At 44.7% G+C, this 20450-nt stretch overlaps 1 protein-coding gene across 5 annotated transcripts in view; it reads right to left on the reverse strand.

The window, feature by feature from the left end:
- The window catches only part of arhgap28 (Rho GTPase activating protein 28), a 221860-nt gene that overhangs the window by 95623 nt on the left and 105787 nt on the right, over positions 1–20450 (reverse strand). The window contains exon 1 of one of the 5 annotated variants that reach the window (XM_038808726.1): positions 2082–2103. The exons of the other annotated variants lie outside the window; for them this stretch is intronic. The gene's annotated coding sequence lies outside the window, so the exon portion shown is untranslated. Of the gene's footprint in view, positions 1–2081; positions 2104–20450 lie in introns of those variants that run through there. 5 annotated transcript variants of the gene reach the window in all.

The raw sequence follows: 20450 nt of genomic DNA on the forward strand, positions 1-20450 counted from the left end.
AATATTGGCCAGCACCTATCTGGATAACTCCACAGCAACACCTCTACCTATCAGAGTCCCCTTGCCAACCAATCAGCACCATCTTCTCATTAGGAATAAAGTGGTTAGTTCCGCTTGCGATTGTCCTGATGAGCCTGTGATGAAAAGCCTTGACAAAATGTATTTTTTTTAAGCAATACTCAAGTACTACCAACAACTATTAAAACAGAAAATACTGGACAATCTCAGCAGGTCTAACAGCATCGACGGAGAGAAGGGAGCTGATATTTTGAGTATGAGTGACTCTTTGACAGCTTTGATGCAGTCATCAAGACTTGAAACGTTAGCTCCCTTCTCTCTCCACAGGCGCCGTCAGACCCGCTGAGATTGTCTAGCATTTTCTGTTTTTGTTTCAGATTCTAGCACCCGCAGTAATTTGCTTTTATTTTATTATACTATTAAACAGCCTAATGCAGGGGTGGGCAAACTACGGCCCGCGGGCCGCATGCGGCCCGCCAAAGGTATTTCTGCGGCCCACCAAGTCATTAAAAAAAAAAAAAAAAAAAATTTTATTTTAATTTTTTTTTTAAAAATTTTTTTTAAGGTTAATGGGGGGGAGGCTGTTGGGTTACTTACTGGTATAGGGTGGATACGTTGACTTGAGTAGGGTGATCATTGCTCGGCACAACGTCGAGGGCCGAAGGGCCTGTTCTGTGCTGTACTGTTCTATGTTCTATATGAGGCGCCCAGAATCATAACCGGGTGAAGTAATTATTTTACTTAATATACTATGCGGCCCTTTGTGAATTGTGAATTTCTGAATGTGGCCCTTGCACGGAAAAGTTTGCCTACCCCTGGCCTAATGGCTTGATAGGACGGAACGAGTGAAAACAGTGAAGTAGCAACTAACAGAAAATGTGCACTCCAAAACATCTTCCTCTTCACTCTTGCAATTATTTTATTACCATATTATTCCATTAATATTATCTCTTGCAATTCTTTTATTACCATATTATTCCATTAATACTTCTCTCTTGCGATTCTTTTATTACCATATTATTCCATTAATACTTCTCTCTTGCGATTCTTTTATTACCATATTATTCCATTAATACTTCTCTCTTGCAATTCTTTTATTACCATATTATTCCATTAATACTTCTCTCTTGCAATTCTTTTATTACCATATTATTCCATTAATACTTCTCTCTTGCGATTCTTTTATTACCATATTATTCCATTAATACTTCTCTCTTGCGATTCTTTTATTACCATATTATTCCATTAATACTTCTCTCTTGCGATTCTTTTATTACCATATTATTCCATTAATACTTCTCTCTTGCAATTCTTTTATTACCATATTATTCCATTAATACTTCATCAGCCTTTTCCCGAAAGTCAACCCAAATTCCCCACTGGATCCAAGAAGAAAAACTTCCCAACAACAAATTTCGGACCATAAACCCCAATAAATATCTGCTTGTAATTTTCCACTTGAAACAAATATGTAAAGTCTTAACATTTACTTCAGAACTGTTGGCACAATTCTAACCATTACACAATGCAGCAAACTGCCAGGAAGGTAACTTACGTGAAATAGGAAGACCACAAATCGCAACAATCAGCATTTTAGTGCAATGAATTTATTCTCAAATTCCTGAAATTCATGAACGCTATTTTTTTTGAAAACCATTCAGTAATCAGAAGCACAAACCTCCCTCGCAAATCAGCAGCAGACTTGTTGCGACAGCTTGAAAGCCGAGCGTCTCCATTCGAGTGAGCCTTTGGGCTGCTTTTGCAATGCACACTTCATACCTTAGTGGACCTGGGTTTTAATCAAACAGATGCAGCCTCCGCTCCCATGGGCTCCACTAAACTGCTTCCTTAACATAAGAGAGCACTTTGTCAGAACCGCTGGCCCCTTTCGGCACCGCCTGTGAGGCCTTTGTCCTTCATCCACAGTTTAAGCAAATTAAATGAAACCTACATGCCTTATCAGAAAAATAAACTGTGTCACAATACAGCTGTCACCCTTCAGTTCATTACACTAAAGTGCCGCTAAAGTCAAGACCAGGCATCAATCCTGCACACTTACTTACTTCAGTTAATTTCTTTCACCGATGCTGCACATTTGTGATTTTCTAAATGGTTTTCTTAGGCTCCTAATGGATTGTGGCTCCGCGTTAGAAATGAAAATGGTCCTCTCTTTACCCTCGTCATGATGTCTGAGAGGATCGTGAACTCTGGTGAAATAAAATCAGGCGCATAAAACCAATTTGGGGCTGGGCTCAGAAGGAATTTCATGCTTTAAATCTTCGGACTTTCATCATTCACCAGTTCTTGATGAGGGTTTTAGTGTTTTCCGTCTTGAAAAGAGATCTCCTTTCCTTTAGGTGATCCATCCACAATGTCACTCGCATCATGAAACGGAGTTTAAACAATGCTGGAACTGAAGGGCATTGTATAAAGAGAGAAAACAGGTTCATGTTTTCAGGTTCATGTTTTGAGTGTAAATCTTTTAGGTAAAGGCTCGTTCCCAAAACAAAGTTGCTCACAGGCCTGTGTAATGGCTTCAATTTCTGTTTCTACCTTAGGTTTTATTAGGTTAGGTGGTTGTTATTGACTGGGGCAGGCAGGATGGGCTGAAGGGCCTTTTCTGCGCTGTATGATTCTATGACTCAACTGCAGTGAATCACTGTTTCTATTGTGAAGTTTACCCCAAGAACATGTAAAGGCCGTATCCTTACTGCATTCAGAATATTATTGAAACTGTGTACTGCAGCTATTAGCTACTGGAATTCATAAAGAATTCAACTGCAACATTTCAAGCTCCTTTGGGCTTCTATGGACTTCATTCTTTGGAGTGATGCGAGTCACGGGGTGAAGAATATGGAATTGACCCTATTGATTGGCATTTTCTTCTGCAGTTTAGCCAGGTGGAATTTTCACAAAGTAATTATTCTTCTTAATAATAAATAAATAATCTTTATTATTGTCACAAGTCGACTTACGCAATTAAGTTACTGTGAAAATTCCCTCGTCGCCACACTCCGGTGCCTGTTCGGGTACACTGAGGGAGAATTCAGAATGTCCAATTCACCTAATAAGCACGTCTTTCGGGACTTGAGGGAGGAAACAGGAGGACCCGAAGGAAACCCACGCAGACACGGGGCGAACATGCAGACTCCGCACAGACAGTGACCCAAGCGGGAATCGAACCCGGGACCCTGGCGCTGTGAAGCAGCAGTGCTAACCACTGTGCTACCGTTTTGACAATGTCTTGATTTTGTGGGCAGTCCACAACCTTTAAATTAAATTAAATAAGAGGTTCACTTATGCATCATGGTTTGCAGTGGAAAATAGGTTCAGCTTCCCACTGCTGCCAACTGTCCAGTGCAATTTGAGTGTCCTACTTGACTTCAGCTGAGGCAAGTGGGTTGAGATCCCATTGTTCTTGCACTACTTCAGCTCTACACTGGGGGCAGTCTAGCTGCTGATGTAAAGTAAAGATAAAGTTGGCAGAATCCCTAGTGACCATAGGCTGCCTTCCCCTTTAAGGGGGGAGAGCTGACAGGTGGTGATTTAACCGGAGAGTCACCATACCTCAGGCGAGGTTGAGAAGGTGGGGCCTTCATGAATAACCTCAGCTAGTAAACAAAGAAAAGTACAGCACAGGAACAGGCACTTTGGCCCTCCAAGCCTGTGCCGACCATGCTGCCCGTCTAAACTAAAAGGGGAAACTAGGGGAATTGAACCCGCATTGTTGGCCTCGCTCATCATCACAAAATAGCTATCAAATTCTCTTCCCACACCTAGTGGTGTACTAAGGCAGACCTGCATCTGTTTCCATTGTGAGGCTTCTCTTGGGGCAGGCCGCAAGTCTGTCACCTGAGGCTTCTAACTTGAGGGACACTGCTCCACATCAAGCATGGCTAACCAGGAATCTCTCCCGCTCTTACCGTCTGCCATTAGCATGTGTTAGAAGGATTTTGCAGGTGAACACATCTTCTTTGGTTAGCAAATCCTGGGGCTGTGGGTTTTGAACTCAGAGCTTCTAGCTCAGAGGCAGGACGCTACCCTCTGCCCCACAAGATATCCAGCTCTGGATGCAAAGTGAAGTTTAAACCAATTCCCTCCGCAGACTTCTTAAATTCACAGAGCTTTGTTTCTCAATTACCAAAGGGCTAAGCATTTAGGATGGAGATTAAAAGAAATCACTCCCAAAGATGTGCAGGTTAGTTGGATTGGCTATGCTAAATTGACCCTCAAGTGTCCAAAGATGTGCAGGCTAACTGGGGTTATGGGAATAAGGTGGGGAAGTGGGAATAAGGTGGGGAAGTGGGGCTCGGTAGGATGCTGTTTCGGAGGGTCGGTGCAGACTCGATGGGCTGAATGGCCCTCTTCTGCACTGTATGGATTGTGAGGAGTTAGGAATCTTAGGAATTCTCTATCCTAGACAGTTTTGGACGCTCCATCATTGAATATATTTAAGACTGGGGTAGACAGATTTCTGGTTTCCCAGGGAATTAAGGGGTATGGGGAGTGGGCGGGAAAGTAAAACATAGAACATAGAACAGTACAGCACAGAACAGGCCCTTCGGCCCTCGATGTTGTGCCAAGCAATTATCACCCTACTCAAGTCAACGTATCCACCCTATACCAGTAACCCAACAACCCCAACCCCATTAACCTTATATTTATTTTAGGACACTAAGGGCAATTTAGCATAGCCAATCCACCTAACCCGCACATCTTTGGACTGTGGGAGGAAACCGGGGCACCCGGAGAAAACCCACGCACACACGGGGAAGACGTGCAGACTCCGCACAGACAGTGACCCAGCCGGGAATCGAACCTGGGACCCTGGAGCTGTGAAGCATTTATGCTAACCACCATGCTACCGTGCTGCCCCGTAAGTAAAGTTGAAACCCAAGATCAGCCATGATCATATTGAATGGTGGAGCAGACTCGATGGGCCATGTGTCTACTCCTGCTCCTATTTATTGTGCTCTTGTTCTCGATGATCCAGAGCCAACAGTACTCTGTTCATTCGGTGTCTCTCTAACTAGATACTGCTCTCTACCAGTACCTGTTGTAAAAGTATCCATTTATGGTCAAATATCCCAGATGAATTTCAAGTCAATTTCATATCCATTTATTACTAAATGCTCGAGCTTTTATCAGGATATAAAATGTCAACGGCAAAATAACCAGACAGCAAGTAACTTTAGCAACGCAAACAAACTTGCATTTATGTAATGCTTTTAAAAGCTTCAGTCCCACCGCCTTCTTGAAGATTAATCACTTGAAGTGATCCAACAGACACAAGAATCAATGCATGGTTTCCAAAACCAATTTGAGCCTTGTGCATGTTTTGCTTTGATGCCATGCACTGATCTGCAGGTCTGATCAGTGCTGCCAGGTAATTTAAACAGCAGAGCTGCTAAATAAGTAGGAACAATTCAACATTACTGAATAAAAAGGAGAGAATGGAACAAGGTAGTTCATTACTCAACTGTTCAACGTTCCTAACAGCAAAATACATGGGGAATGGCTGAAATGACCATGTATTTATCGCGATCATTTGTGTTATTGGTCAAAACAATTATAATACAATACTAAAGTTATCGAGCAAATATGCATTCACTGAACTCAGAGTAATACAGGGCCAACAGTGTAACTTGGTTTTGCATGTTCCCAGAGATGGAAAATGAATCTTTGCCACAGTGCCAGGGACTGTAATTTTAATTTCTCATCCCTCCCCACCCACCCTTTATGCTAGTCGTGTTACGTTGAGAATCCCTCAGTGCGATGGGAGGATTTGAGAGAGAGAGAGAGAGAGAGAGAGAGAAAGAGATTTGTTTCCCAAGCCATTCACATATGTACTTGTGGCATATAATTCCGAAACCTGGGAATTCCATCAGTCAGAGTTGGTAAAACAAAATCCAAAGAGGCCTCAACGATGAAAAGAAAATAGTTTGTGAATGCACACATACACACAAACACACACAGGCATACATACACACACACACAGGCATACATACACACACACACACACACACACACACACACAGGCATACATGCAGACACAGACACAAATAGAGAAACATACAAGCACCACACACACACATACAGGCATACACAGACACAAATAGAGAAACACACATATACAGGTACAGATAGAGAAACACACACACACACAGGCACAGATACACACAAACACACACAGGCACAGATACACACACACACACACACAGGCAGATAGAGAAACACACACACACACACAGGCACAGATAGAGAAACACACACACAGGCACAGATAGAGAAACACACAAACACACAGGCACAGATACACACACACACACACACACAGGCACAGATAGAGAAACACACACTCACACAGGCACAGATAGAGAAACACACACACAGGCACAGATAGAGAAACACACACATACAGGTACAGATAGAGAAACACACACATACAGGTACAGATAGAGAAACACACACACACACAAACACACACAGGCACAGATACACACACACACACACACACACACACACACAGGCACAGATACACACACACACACACACACAGGCACAGATACACACACACACACACACACAGGCACAGATACACACACACACACAGGCACAGATACACACACACACAGGCACAGATAGAGAAACACACACACACACACAGGCACAGATAGAGAAACACACACACACACAGGCACAGATAGAGAAACACACACACACAGGCACAGATAGAGAAACACACACACACAGGCACAGATAGAGAAACACACACACACAGGCACAGATAGAGAAACACACACACAGGCACAGATAGAGAAACACACACAGATAGAGAAACACACACACACAGATAGAGAAACACACACACACACACACAGGCACAGATAGAGAAACACACACACACACACAAACACACACAGGCACAGATACACACACACACAAACAGGCACAGATAGAGAAACACACACACACAGGCACAGATAGAGAAACACACACACACACAGGCACAGATAGAGAAACACACACACAAACAGGCACAGATAGAGAAACACACACACACAGGCACAGATAGAGAAACACACACACACACAGGCACAGATAGAGAAACACACACACACAGGCACAGATAGAGAAACACACACACACACAGGCACAGATAGATAAACACACACACACAGGCACAGATAGATAAACACACACACAGGCACAGATAGAGAAACAAACACACAGGCACAGATAGAGAAACACACACACACACACACAGATAGAGAAACACACACACACACAGGCACAGATAGAGAAACACACACACACACAGGCACAGATACACACACACACACACACACACACAAACAGGCACAGATAGAGAAACACACACACACAGGCACAGATAGAGAAACACACATACACAGGCACAGATAGAGAAGCACACACACACACACACACACACACACACACACACAAACACAGATAGAGAAACACACACACAGGCACAGATAGAGAAACACACACACAGGCACAGATAGGGAAACACACACACACACACACACAGATAGAGAAACAGACACACACAGGCACAGATAGAGAAACACACATACACAGGCACAGATAGAGAAGCGCACACACACACACACACACACACACACAGGCACAGATAGAGAAACACACACACACACAGGCACAGATAGAGAAACAAACACACACACAGGCACAGATAGAGAAACACACACACACACAGGCACAGATAGGGATACACACACACACACAGATAGAGAAACAGACACACACACAGGCACAGATGGAGAAAGACACACACACAGGCACAGATAGAGAAACACACACACACACACACACAGGCACAGATAGAGAAACACACACACACACACGCACAGATAGAGAAACACACACACACACAGGCACAGATAGAGAAACACACACACACACACAGGCACAGATAGAGAAACACACACACACACACAGGCACAGATAGGGAAACACACACACACACACAGATAGAGAAACAGACACACACAGGCACAGATGGAGAAAGACACACACACAGGCACAGATAGAGAAAGACACACACACAGGCACAGATAGAGAAACACACACACAGGCACAGATAGAGAAACACACACACACAGGCACAGATAGGGAAACACACATACAGACACAGGTACAGATAGAGAAACACACACATTGAGGCAGGCACACACACACACTCACACAGGCACAGATAGACAAACACACACAGGCACAGATAGAGAAACACACACAGGCACAGATAGAGAAACACCACACACACGCCCACTGGCACAGATAGAGAAAGACACACACACACACACACAGGCAAAGATTGAGAAACACACACACACACTTACACAGGCACAGATAGAGAAACACTCACACAGGCACAGATAGAGAAACACACACTGGCACAGATAGAGAAAGACACACACACAGGCACAGATAGAGACACACACACACACACTCACACAGGCACAGATAAATAAAGACACACACACACACACACACAGGCACAGATAGAGACACACACAGATAGAGAAAGACACACACACAGGCACAGATAGAGAAAGACACACACACAGGCACAGATACACACACACAGGCACAGATAGAGAAAGACACACACACAGGCACAGATACACACACACAGGCACAGATAGAGAAACACACACACACACTCACACAGGCACAGATAGATAAACACACACACACAAACACACACAGGCACAGATAGAGAAACACCCACACACAGGCACAGATCGAGAAACACACACACACACACACACACACACACACACACACACACACACACACACACAGGCACAGATAGAGAAACACACACACACACACAGGCACAGAGAAAGACACACACACACACACACACACAGGCACAGAGAGAGAAAGACACACACACACACACACAGCCACAGATACACACACAGGCACAGATACACACACACACACAGGCACAGATAGAGAAACACACACAGAGGCACAGATAGAGAAACACCACACACACGCACACAGGCACAGATACACACATACACACCCACTGGCACTGATAGAGAAAGACACACACACAGGCACAGATAGAGACACACACACACACACACACACTCACACAGGCACAGATAAATAAAGACACACACACACAAACAGGCACAGATAGAGACACACACAGATAGAGAAAGACACACATACAGGCACAGATACACGCACAGATAGAGAAACACACACACAGGCACAGATACACACACACACAGGCACAGATAGAGAAACACACACACACACTCACAGATCGAGAAACACACACACACACACACACACACACACAGATAGAGAAACACACACACACACACAGGCACAGATAGAGAAAGACACACACACACAGGCACAGATAGAGAAAGACACACACACAGGCACAGATAGAGAAACACACACACACAGGCACAGATAGAGAAACACACACACACAGGCACAGATAGAGAAAGACACACACACACGGATAGAGAAAGACACACACACAGGCACAGATAGAGAAAGACACACACACAGGCACAGATAGAGAAACACACACACACACAGGCACAGATAGAGAAACACACATACACACACAGGTACAGATAGAGAAACACACACATTGAGGCAGGCACACACACACACACAGTTTGGTAAACTTCACCATTCAGTTTCTTGTGTATCTTCGACATCCTTTACCCATGGAATCATGATGCACAGTTGATCTCCGGGATCAACCTCAGCTCCAAGTGACAGATCGTCAGCTATTTCCATTACCGTTAGTGGGAAACATTCATCATAACGGCCGTTCTCATGTCTGACCTTCCAATGGGAAGATACTTATTTTTTTACATCTTCAGTCAGGAGATGCCAGGGGGATCTTGGCCTCTTCCTCAGGTCCTTTGTATCTCAAGGACCAGTCTTCACCAATTCAATTCACTGTGGGAACTGATTAGGGGCACTGGATATAGCACAGACTTTGGAGCCCGGCAACATCCTGATTGTAATGCTAAATACTTCTGCTCTAAAGCTAGCTGTGCCCCTAACCCAGCTGTTCAAATACATCTACAACACTGGCACCTACCTGACAATGTGGCAAATCTCCCATGTATGTCAGTTCACAAAGAGCTGGACAAATTTAAACCATCCAACTCCTGCCCACCAGTCTACTCTCAGTCATCAGCAAAGTGATGGAGGGTGTTGTCAACAAGTGCTGTCAAATAGCACTCACCGATAATCCACCCTCCAATGTTCAGTTTGGTTCCTGCCAGGGTCACTCAGTTCCAGACATGATTACAGAACTGATCCAATGATGGCCACAAGAGTTGAATCCCAGAGGTGAGGTGCCATTTGACAAGATCTGGCACCTAGGGGCATAGGGGCATGAGTAACATCAAAGTCAAAGAGAGCCAGGGGGAATACTCTTTGCTGGTTAGAGTCATGCTGAACATGAAGGAAGATGGTTGTGGCTGTTGGAGGTTGTCTCAGAATATTGTTGCAGGAGCTCTTCAGGGCTGTACCCCAGACCCAATCATTTTCAGGACCCCAGACCCAATCATTTTCAGGACCCCAGACCCAATCATTTTCAGGACCCCAGACCCAATCATTTTCAGTACCCCAGACCCAATCATTTTCAGTACCCCAGACCCAATCATTTTCAGGACCCCAGACCCAATCATTTTCAATACCCCAGACCCAATCATTTTCAGTACCCCAGACCCAATCATTTTCAGTACCCCAGACCCAATCATTTTCAGGACCCCAGACCCAATCATTTTCAGGACCCCAGACCCAATCATTTTCAGGACCCCAGACCCAATCATTTTCAGGACCCCAGACCCAATCATTTTCAGGACCCCAGACCCAATCATTTTCAGTACTCCAGACCCAATCATTTTCAGGACCCCAGACCCAATCATTTTCAGCTACATCAATGATCTCCCCTCCATCATAAACATTAGTAGTGTTGATTTTCACGAATTTGCTCAGTTACACTTGCAATTTCTCAGATAGTGAAACAGTCCACATCTGCAAGCAGCAAGACCTGGGCAACATGAGGTTTGGGCTGCTGAACAGCAAGGATCATTTGTGCCACAAATGGCAGACAAAGATCTTCTCTGGCAAAGAGTTTAATCACTTCCCTTTGACATCGCATTGAATTATCGACATGGAATTCCCCACCCTCAACATCCTGGGCTCACTACTGACCAGAAACCTATCTGGATTGACCACAGTGTGGCTATTTGACCAGGCTAGGAGATGGTCATTCTTCAGAGAATTACTTGCCTCCCAACTCGCTAAAGCCTTTCCACTTGTCTGCCTCCCGACTCGCTAAAGCCTTTCCACTTGTCTGCCTCCCGACTCGCTAAAGCCTTTCCACTTGTCTGCAAAACCCAAGTCAGAAGTGTGCTGGGGTGTACTTTACTTGCCTGGATGGTTGGGGGGTGGGAGTGGAGATGTTGAGGACCAGGAAACACAGTCTCAGGTTAAGAGGTAGGCCGTTTAAGACTGAGATGAGGAGGAATTTCTTCACTCAGCGGGTGGTGAATCTTTGAAATTTGCTACCCCAGAGAACTGCAGATGCTGTCATGGAGTATAATCAAGATCAATAGAATACTACATACTAACAATTTGAAGGGATATGGGGACAATGCAGGAAAATGGCATAGAGCCTGAAAAACAACCTGATTTACTGTAGCTGAATTGCAGAGCATGCTTGAGGGGCTGAATGGCCTACTCCTGTTCCTATTCCCCATGTTACCACTACCTTCCCAAGTGAATATAGATGGTCAATAACAAGAAGGGCGGCATGGTGGCACAGTAGTTAGCACTGTTGCCTCTCAGCACCAGAAACCCAGATTCAATTCTGACCTTGGCTGACTGTCTGTGTGGAGTTTGCATGTGTCTGCGTGGGTTTCCTCTGGGTGCTCTGGTTTCCGCACACAGTCCAAAGATGTGCAGCTTAGGTGATTGGTAGATTTGCCCCTTATTGTTGGGGGATGTACAGGTTTGGTAAGGGTACGGGGATGGGGGGGGGGGGGGGGGGGTAGATATGGTGCTATTTCGGAGAATTGGTGCAGACCCAAATGGCCTCCTTCTGCACTGTCGGGATGCTATGAGCACAACAGTTTGCAGCAAAGGTAGACCAATCAGCCTCAAGCCTGTTCCACCATTTAACAAGATCATGATTGACTTTCTTGAAATGAAAATGAAAATCGCTTATTGTCACGAGTAGGCTTCAAATGAAGTTACTGTGAAAAGCCCCTAGTCGCCACATTCCGGCGCCTGTTCGGGGAGGCTGTTACGGGAATCGAACCGTGCTGCTGGCTTGCCTTGGTCTGCTTTCAAAGCCAGCGATTAGCCCTGTGAGCTAAACAGCCCCTGTCTACCCCCTTTACCCTTTGACTTCCTTTCAATCTAATAGCCTTAAAAATGTTCACTGCCCCAACCTCCAATGACCGCGGAGGACGAGAATTCCACAGATCAGCACCCCTCTGAGAGAACAAATTTCACCTCATCTCCATCTTTAAACGGAAGGCTCCTTATTTTTAAACTACATCCCCTCATTCTAACGTCTCCCAAAAGGGGAAATATCCTCTCAGCATCCACCCTGTCAAGCCCTCCGGGTCAGATCTGTTTCAGTCAGATAACCGCTGGCCTTGCTAGTGACACTCTCACACCATCAGTGAATTAAAATAAAATTCTGCACAAGCAAATTTAATATTTAACCTTAATAATGCAAAACAATAAGAAAATCCAAAGTGAGAAATAGCTCGTCCTCCTGTTCCAATAATTATATATGGGCTGTGGACTATCATGAACATTCTGCCACTCAAACCAGTTGATTACTTCTTTAGGAAACAGTTTCCTTCACAATTCTCATCCAATAGCATTGTTAAATATCCAACCACTTTTTAAGCAGTCCAGCCTCACATGTGGAGCTGGGCACACGCATGTCCGTTTTTGTCATTACATATTTTACATCTCCTCTGGGACTTTGCTCCACACAAAACAAAAACTGCTGGTTTAACTGTTCTACTAAGGCCAGAGGGTAAGAAAGTCATAGCGGCCAAACCTGAAGGAATGAAAATTCACAATCACTTCGGCTATCAGATTACATCAACACTTCCCATTGCCGATGTTGTTATCTGTAGCTGGCCACTCACCCAGAAATGGAAGGAAAGCTATGACAAATAGAGGACAAACTAAACTGGCTTACAAAAGCAACATCTCCCCTGAACAGCCTCTGACTAACCATGCCCAACCAAGCTCCAGAACCTGCCCCATAGCCAAGCTGTTCCAGCACAGCTACAACACTAGCATCTACCTGGCAATGTGGAAAATTGTCCTGGTGTCCTGTACGTGAAAAACAGGACAAATCCAACCCAGCCAATTATCGGCACGTCAGTCTCGTCTCAATCATCAGTAAAATCATGTAAGGGCTCATAAACAGTGCTATCAAACTATAATTGCTTAGCGATGACCTGCTCACAGACGCTCAGTTTGGGTTCCGCCAGGGTCACTCAGCTCCTGACCTCATTATAACCTACTTTCAAACATGGACAAAAGAGCTGAACTAAGAGGTGAGGTGAGAGTGACTGCCCTTGACATCAAGGCAGCATTTGAACAAGTATGGCATTGGGGAGCCCTAGCTAAACTGAAGTCAATGGAAATGCTCTCCGCTGGTTGGAGTCGTAACTGGTACAAATGAAGATAGTTGTGGTTGTTAGAGGTCAATTATCTCAGTCACAGGACATCACTGCAGGAGTTCCTCAGATTAGTGTCCTAGGCCCAACCAACATCAGCTGCTTCATCAGTGATCTTCCTTTGATCGTCTTCCTTCGATCATAAGGTCAGAAGTGGGGATGTTTGCGGATGATTGCACAATGTTCAGCACCATTTGTGACTCCTCAGGTAACGAAGCAGTCCATGTCCAAATGCAGCAAGGGCTGGATAATATCCAGGCTTGAGCTGATAGCACACAAGTGTCAGGCAATGACCATCTCCGACAAGAGAGGATCTAACCATCGCTGCTTGACATTTCATGGCATTACAATTACTAAATCCCCCACTATCAACATCCTGGGAATAGAAGTGGACTAGCTGCATACTGTGGCTGCAAGAGCAGGTCAAAAGTTAGGAATCCTGCAGCGAGGAACTCACCTCCTGACCGCCAAAGCCTGTCCACCGTCTACAAGATGCAAGTCAGGAGTGCAGTGGAATACTCTCCACTTGCCTGGATGGGTGCAGCTGCAACAACATTCAAGAAGCTTGACACCACAAAGCAGCCCACTATATTGGCACCCCACCCACAAACATCCACTCCCTCCCTCCACCCCAATACACTATAGCAGCCGGCTGCACCATCCAAAAGATGCACTGCTGGAACTCACCAAGGCACCACCTTCCAAACCCACAGCTGCTACCGTGTAGAAGGAGCAGGGCAGCAGATACCTGGGAACACCACCACTTTCAAATTCCCCTCCAAGTCACTCACCATCCTGCCTTGGAAATATATCACTGTTCATTCACTGTCGCTGGGTCAAATTTCTGCAGCTCCCTCCCTAACAGCTGTGGGTGAACCTACACCTCGGGGATTGCAGCAGTTCAAGGCGGTGGCTCTTCACCATCTTCTGAAGGGCAACTAGGGACAGGCAATAAATACTGGCCTGGCCAACAATACCCACATCCCAAGAATGAACAAAATTAATGGCTCGTAATGCCGTGGTCTGATACCCCTTGCACATTTGTTGTCCTTTCAAGAGTTGGAAAGATGATCTGGGTCTGAAAAATAATTTAAAAATCCAACCCTCAATGCCCAAATTTGAGAGTGAGAATGGTTCTAACCAAAATGGTAAAATAACAATGCGTACGCATGCTGTTCTAAATCAATAAGGTACAAGTATTCAGTCCAGCAATATAAAATGACGAAAATGCGTTACTTAACAACTTAGTTCGGAAGACACTTCCGTTTGTGACACCTCTGCTGTCAGTTCCTGCCTCCAACTGCACTGACGGTTATGTGCTCTCACTCAACTCAAATCCCTGATGTTATCACAAATTTCCTGCCGATTGTGTTCAATCACGAAACTAAGTGCCGCTGTGGTGGGTGGGGGCTGTGTGGAAGTGGGTGTGTCAGAGTGGGGGATGGGTGAAGCTAACAGAGATGCTGCATATTTGAGGGCTGGATCCAGATTGTGAACCATTTGGACACTAATGTGTGGAATTTACCACATAAAATGGAGATTAATAATTAATACATGCATAAGCTGCATCGGTGAAACAATTATCAAACCCATTTCTTTCTTTTAAAAAAAGCCACAATACTAGTAAGAAGAGACGGGTTTCATTGACTTAGTTAAGAACATTGAACAGGAGCAGCCCATTCAGCCCCTTGAGCCTATTCTACGCTTCAATTAGATTAATGTCAATCTGTATCTTCTCTCCATTTCTCTGCCTTGATTTTCACGGGACAGATCTTGTGGAGGCGACAGGGGTCTCAGCTGCCAATTCCAGATCTAATAAGATCCCCCATGTTGCCTCACTTTGGGATGACACACTATAACTTGTGCTGGACAGGCACTTAGCATTCCAATGGTGGGTCATCTCCTGGGATCAAGGGCCGCAGGAACAGAGGTCCCGCCTGTTTAGAACTGCAGGCCAATCCAAGTATGGCAGCTCTTCTATACTCAACAATACCACCAGGGACACAGTGGTTGCTGCTGGTACTACACCCACTCGAGGCCTCAATTGAAGAGGGGCTTCGGGCACAGGAGAGTGATGGTGGGAAAGGGGTCACAGGGTGGAGGGTCGCAGGGGAGAGGATGAGGGAGGTTGGCAGCAAGGGAAGGGGTTTCAGTGGGTACTCTATCCGGATTCCAGGTCCATTTGATGAACTGCACTGCCTTTGAACGAGGGGGAACACCCCCAACCTAACATCTCACCATCAGAAGCTCACACACAAACACGCGAGGGTTTTCTTGTGATGTTCCCCAACTAACTAAAGAACCTGCCATCTGCTGCTGCATTCATACCAGCAATAGCAGGATGAAGATCTTAAATTGGCATCAATTCCTCACTTAAAGGCCTCAATTGATGTTGGGACAGGAAAGCCATTAATATGCACCTTCATACCCTGGACGTAATCAGGGTGGAAGAGGGAAGATGGGGGAATTCCCACTTGCCATCGTCCAGCCTGATTAGAATCCCTCCCTGCCCCCAAGCCTGCCACAGGGGAGGGCACAGGATTCCATCCCATTTCTCATCTAACTAAATAAAATCATCTCAATTTCGACATTTTCAACTGGCCTAGCATCAACAACCTGTAATGGCAGTGTGTTCCAGAATTCTCTGTGAAAAATGTTCCCTGACTTCACCCCTGAATGCCCTGCTCTAATTACAAGGTCTCTCCCATCGGAGGAAATAGTTTCTCTTGATCGAACCGATCAAACTCTTCAGCTCAGAACAGAAACATAAATGAAAGAGCCTGTCAATGACATCATTGTTTTCGAACTCACGAATGGATTCAATTATTCTCTGTATTCAATTACTTGCCTGAGAGATGTCAGCAGCAATAAAAAAATAATTAAATAATCTTTTTCTTCCAAGGGGTTAAATTGCCCCTTAGTGTCCAAAATTAGGTGGGGTTACGGGGATAGAGTGGGGAGTGAGCCTGGTTGGGTGGTCGTTCGGAGGGTCAGTGCAGACTTGATGGGCTGAATGGCCTCCTTCTGCACTGCAGGGATTCTATGATTCAATCGTCAAACATTTCTCTTTCACAAAATTAACCCAAATGTTGAAATGACAGTGGTGCAAAATCTCTGCCATCCTCTTGCCTTTAGGTTTCTTCTTCCAGGTTGAAGTCCAATGCCAGGACTGAATGCCAGTAGCGTTCATAACACGGTTGAACGGTTTGATAATCAGTCCGGGAATCCTGTCACCACTTCCTCAATATTCCCCAAAAGTAGGAAAATAAAAGTGTGGTGAAGATATGCTTAAAAAGATTTACTCCAGATCATTCCACCCGCAATATTCCTTCCCCTTACCCATCTCTTAGCTGACTCTGGTCATCCTTCTCTGCTGTCGACCATGTCTCACAGCCTGCCCAGGCTTCCACTGATGATATCAGCGACCTGGAGGAGTCTCCTGTGAATATACACATTACCCCACTCCCTTGTTTTCTGCAGCACTTGCCTCAAGAGTCCAGCAAGTTGAATACCTGTCCCTGATGTGTACATGTAAACAATTGCAATGGTGCTGTCAGAACACGAAACCTATCTTTCTGGTTCTTAGCCAGACGTGTTACTGAGTTGCAAAAACAGATCATGGGATTGGGCAGGTCACGGTATAAGAATTGAGGCACCATTGCTTAAGAAACAGTTAATTGACGCATCTTCAGCTGCTGCCCTGTCCAAAATCAGCGGATCCAGCATAGACTAAAGATGGACCTTGAGCATTCTTTGATTCAGTATTCCACCGTGGAATTTAATCTCCCCATTGAACGATGTAATCAGGGGAGCTGAGCTTGCTTTCTGTCAAAGTGCTAGTTGAATACCAATCGTTAAAACAATGCCTCACAAATAAACATATGATGCCTGTAAATCAGACCAGAACACTTATGCAGAGAGGCGCAGAGGCTCCATATTCAGAGCGGAAGAGCGAGGCAGAAGGACACATAACCCATATTTTGCTGTTGTAAAAATAATAAAACCATCCATGTCTGCAGTCATGGTAGCTGCACAACTGACATCAACTTGGAGTCTGCACATGTGGAGTTAAACGTGAAAATTCAGAAGTTGCTGTCAGTGATTGTCTGCTCCTCCACAGGGTGCGGTGAAGTCCCCACACAAGGTCATCTTTTAGAAATCACTGAACTGATGAGAGTATCTCATTTATTTTGTAATATTGCTGTTAAAAACACCCTGAAAATATTATCCCCTGTAGATCTGGGTTTTTAATGGTGTACTCAGTTATAACTATTGTTGAAGAACCTTTTATGGCCTGGAAAATTAACTTTATTTTTATATAGCATCAAAGTTTTCAATTATGATAAAACTTCAGTTTTGGTATATGTTTTTAAAAGGTTATGATATTTTTGTTTCTAATATGCATGTCCCAACCTTTATTTTTGTGACTAAAAAGAAGCACTTTATTTATTTGTTTGCTGTCTGTGAGAAATCTTCAAAATGATTGGCTACTGTTAGAACATAGAATTTACAGTGCAGAATGCTGCAGTTGCTGGATGCCTGAGATTTGATTTGATTTGATTCATTATTGTCACATGTATTAGTATGCAGTCAAAAGCATTGTTTCTTGCATGCTGTACAAACAATGCATACCATACATAGGGAAGGAAGGAGAGACTGCAGAATATGTTAGTTATAGCAAGGTGTAGAGAAAAGATCAACTTAGAGAAAATTACTTCTCCCTCATTTGGGAAAAGAGGACGTCCACACAACAAAGATCACTAGGCCTTTGCGGCCAACTTTCTTAGATGTCCGTGACCAGTAACCATCACTTCACCACTGTCTGAAAAATCCAGGGAGGAACCATTAACGTTATCCAGTCACATTACACTTGCAGAGCTACATTAGGAGACCACCTTCCTGGGAAAGCTGTGCAGACATGGGAACCAAAAATATTCAAGAAAATGTAACAGATTGATTGACAAAAACTGAAGGTATCCACACACAGGCTCACAAAGCTGTATTCTTCCAGCATTAAAGTGGTCTTCAAGATTACGTTATGAATTTCACATGACATGCTATTTTATTGCTTCCGGCAGTCACTTTCCAAATGCAAGCTTTTAATGCCTGCTGCCTGAGCCAATAAAACAACTATGTTCCAATAATCTACTGCTATCTATAAAACTGTAAGAAGATGCTGTGCTGACCCGAAACTGTTTCATTAACAAAGACGTCGCGTCAGGCCCCATGATAGCCATCAGTCAGGTTCGAGTGCTTTCCGCTTCTTCACTCAATGCATGACGGGGGTCAAAGAGTGCTTCACAATCCACGTGACATGAAAAGGAAAGCAGGACAATCTATCTCTCTGCTTGTTGTAGTGCAGTAATTGTTGGTAGAATTCCATTTATATAGTGCCTTTCATGTCCTCAGGACAACCCAAAGCATTTTACAGCCAGTGAAGTCGCTTCAAAGTGTCATCGCTGTTGCAAAGTCGGAAATGTGGGAGTTACCTTGCACATAGCAAAGAAGCACAAAGAGTAATGTGTCAACAGCCAGATAACATGCTTTTTGCTGATGTAGGTTAAAGGATAGGGATGGGGATAGTTTCCCAATTGTTCAAAATAGTGCCCCTGCGGTCTCTTATATCCGCCTTAGAAGGGTCTGGGCTGAACATCTCTTTCAAAAGCTCAGTAGAGTACCATATTGGAGCATCAGCCCACATCTTATGTCAAGTCTTTGGAGTGGGAGTTGAACCCACAACCTTCCGCCTCAGGAAGCAAGAAGGTTACCAGCTCAGCCACAGCTGTCAGTGATAACATTGACGCCAATGTTTTGTTTAGTTCCGCGAAATAATTTATTTTCATGTCAAAAACTTATCACATCCTTTGTAAATTATTATCTAGTTTGCAAATAGTGGGAACTCAATGAATACATAGATTCATTGTTCCCAGCCAGTGCTCCTGATCCCGGTGCACAATGCTTCTGTACACCAAGAGCGTTCGGACTTTGCTAAGGAATTCAGGAAGTGCTGGCAATCAGAAGATTGGCATCTACATCCGGGAGTGCGGGTGAATCAGAGTCAGGGATCTCGGGACACCTCATCAGGAGCCTTCTGTAAGGAGGAGGAGTTGCTGTAGGTCTGAGTAGGTCGCCACCTGTAAACTCTCTTCGACCGCAAGGAGAAAAATGAGAAAAGGGCAAACCCATAGTCATACCAATCTGACAACATATGCACGATCCTATTATTGCTGACCATCGGCTTGGAGAAAGCATGTGTAAACCACAGGGAGATTTTTCGATACTTTGGACACTGAAGACTTGACCAAGATGAAGAATAAATGTTGATTTAGTCAATGTTTAGCGCAGGAATCTTGATAAAAGGTGTTGAAGCCAGCACAGAGGCTCATTAAACTAGGATCCCTACAGTGCAGAAGGAGACCATTCGGCCCATTGAGTCTGCACTGATCCTCTGAAAGAGCACCCTACCTAGGTCCAACACCCCCCCCCCCCCCCCAACCCCTCCTCAGGGCAATTTAGCGTGGCTAATCCACCTGACCTGTACATCTTTGGTGTGAGAGGAAACCGGAGCACCCGGATGAAACCCACGCAGAGAACGTGCAAAGTCCACAGACAGTCACCAAAGGTCAGAATCGAACCCAGGTCTCTGGCGCTGTGAGGCAGCAGTACTACCCACTGCGC

Source organism: Scyliorhinus canicula, chromosome 10 (genome assembly GCF_902713615.1).
Source record: "Scyliorhinus canicula chromosome 10, sScyCan1.1, whole genome shotgun sequence".
Lineage (NCBI taxonomy): Eukaryota > Metazoa > Chordata > Chondrichthyes > Carcharhiniformes > Scyliorhinidae > Scyliorhinus > Scyliorhinus canicula.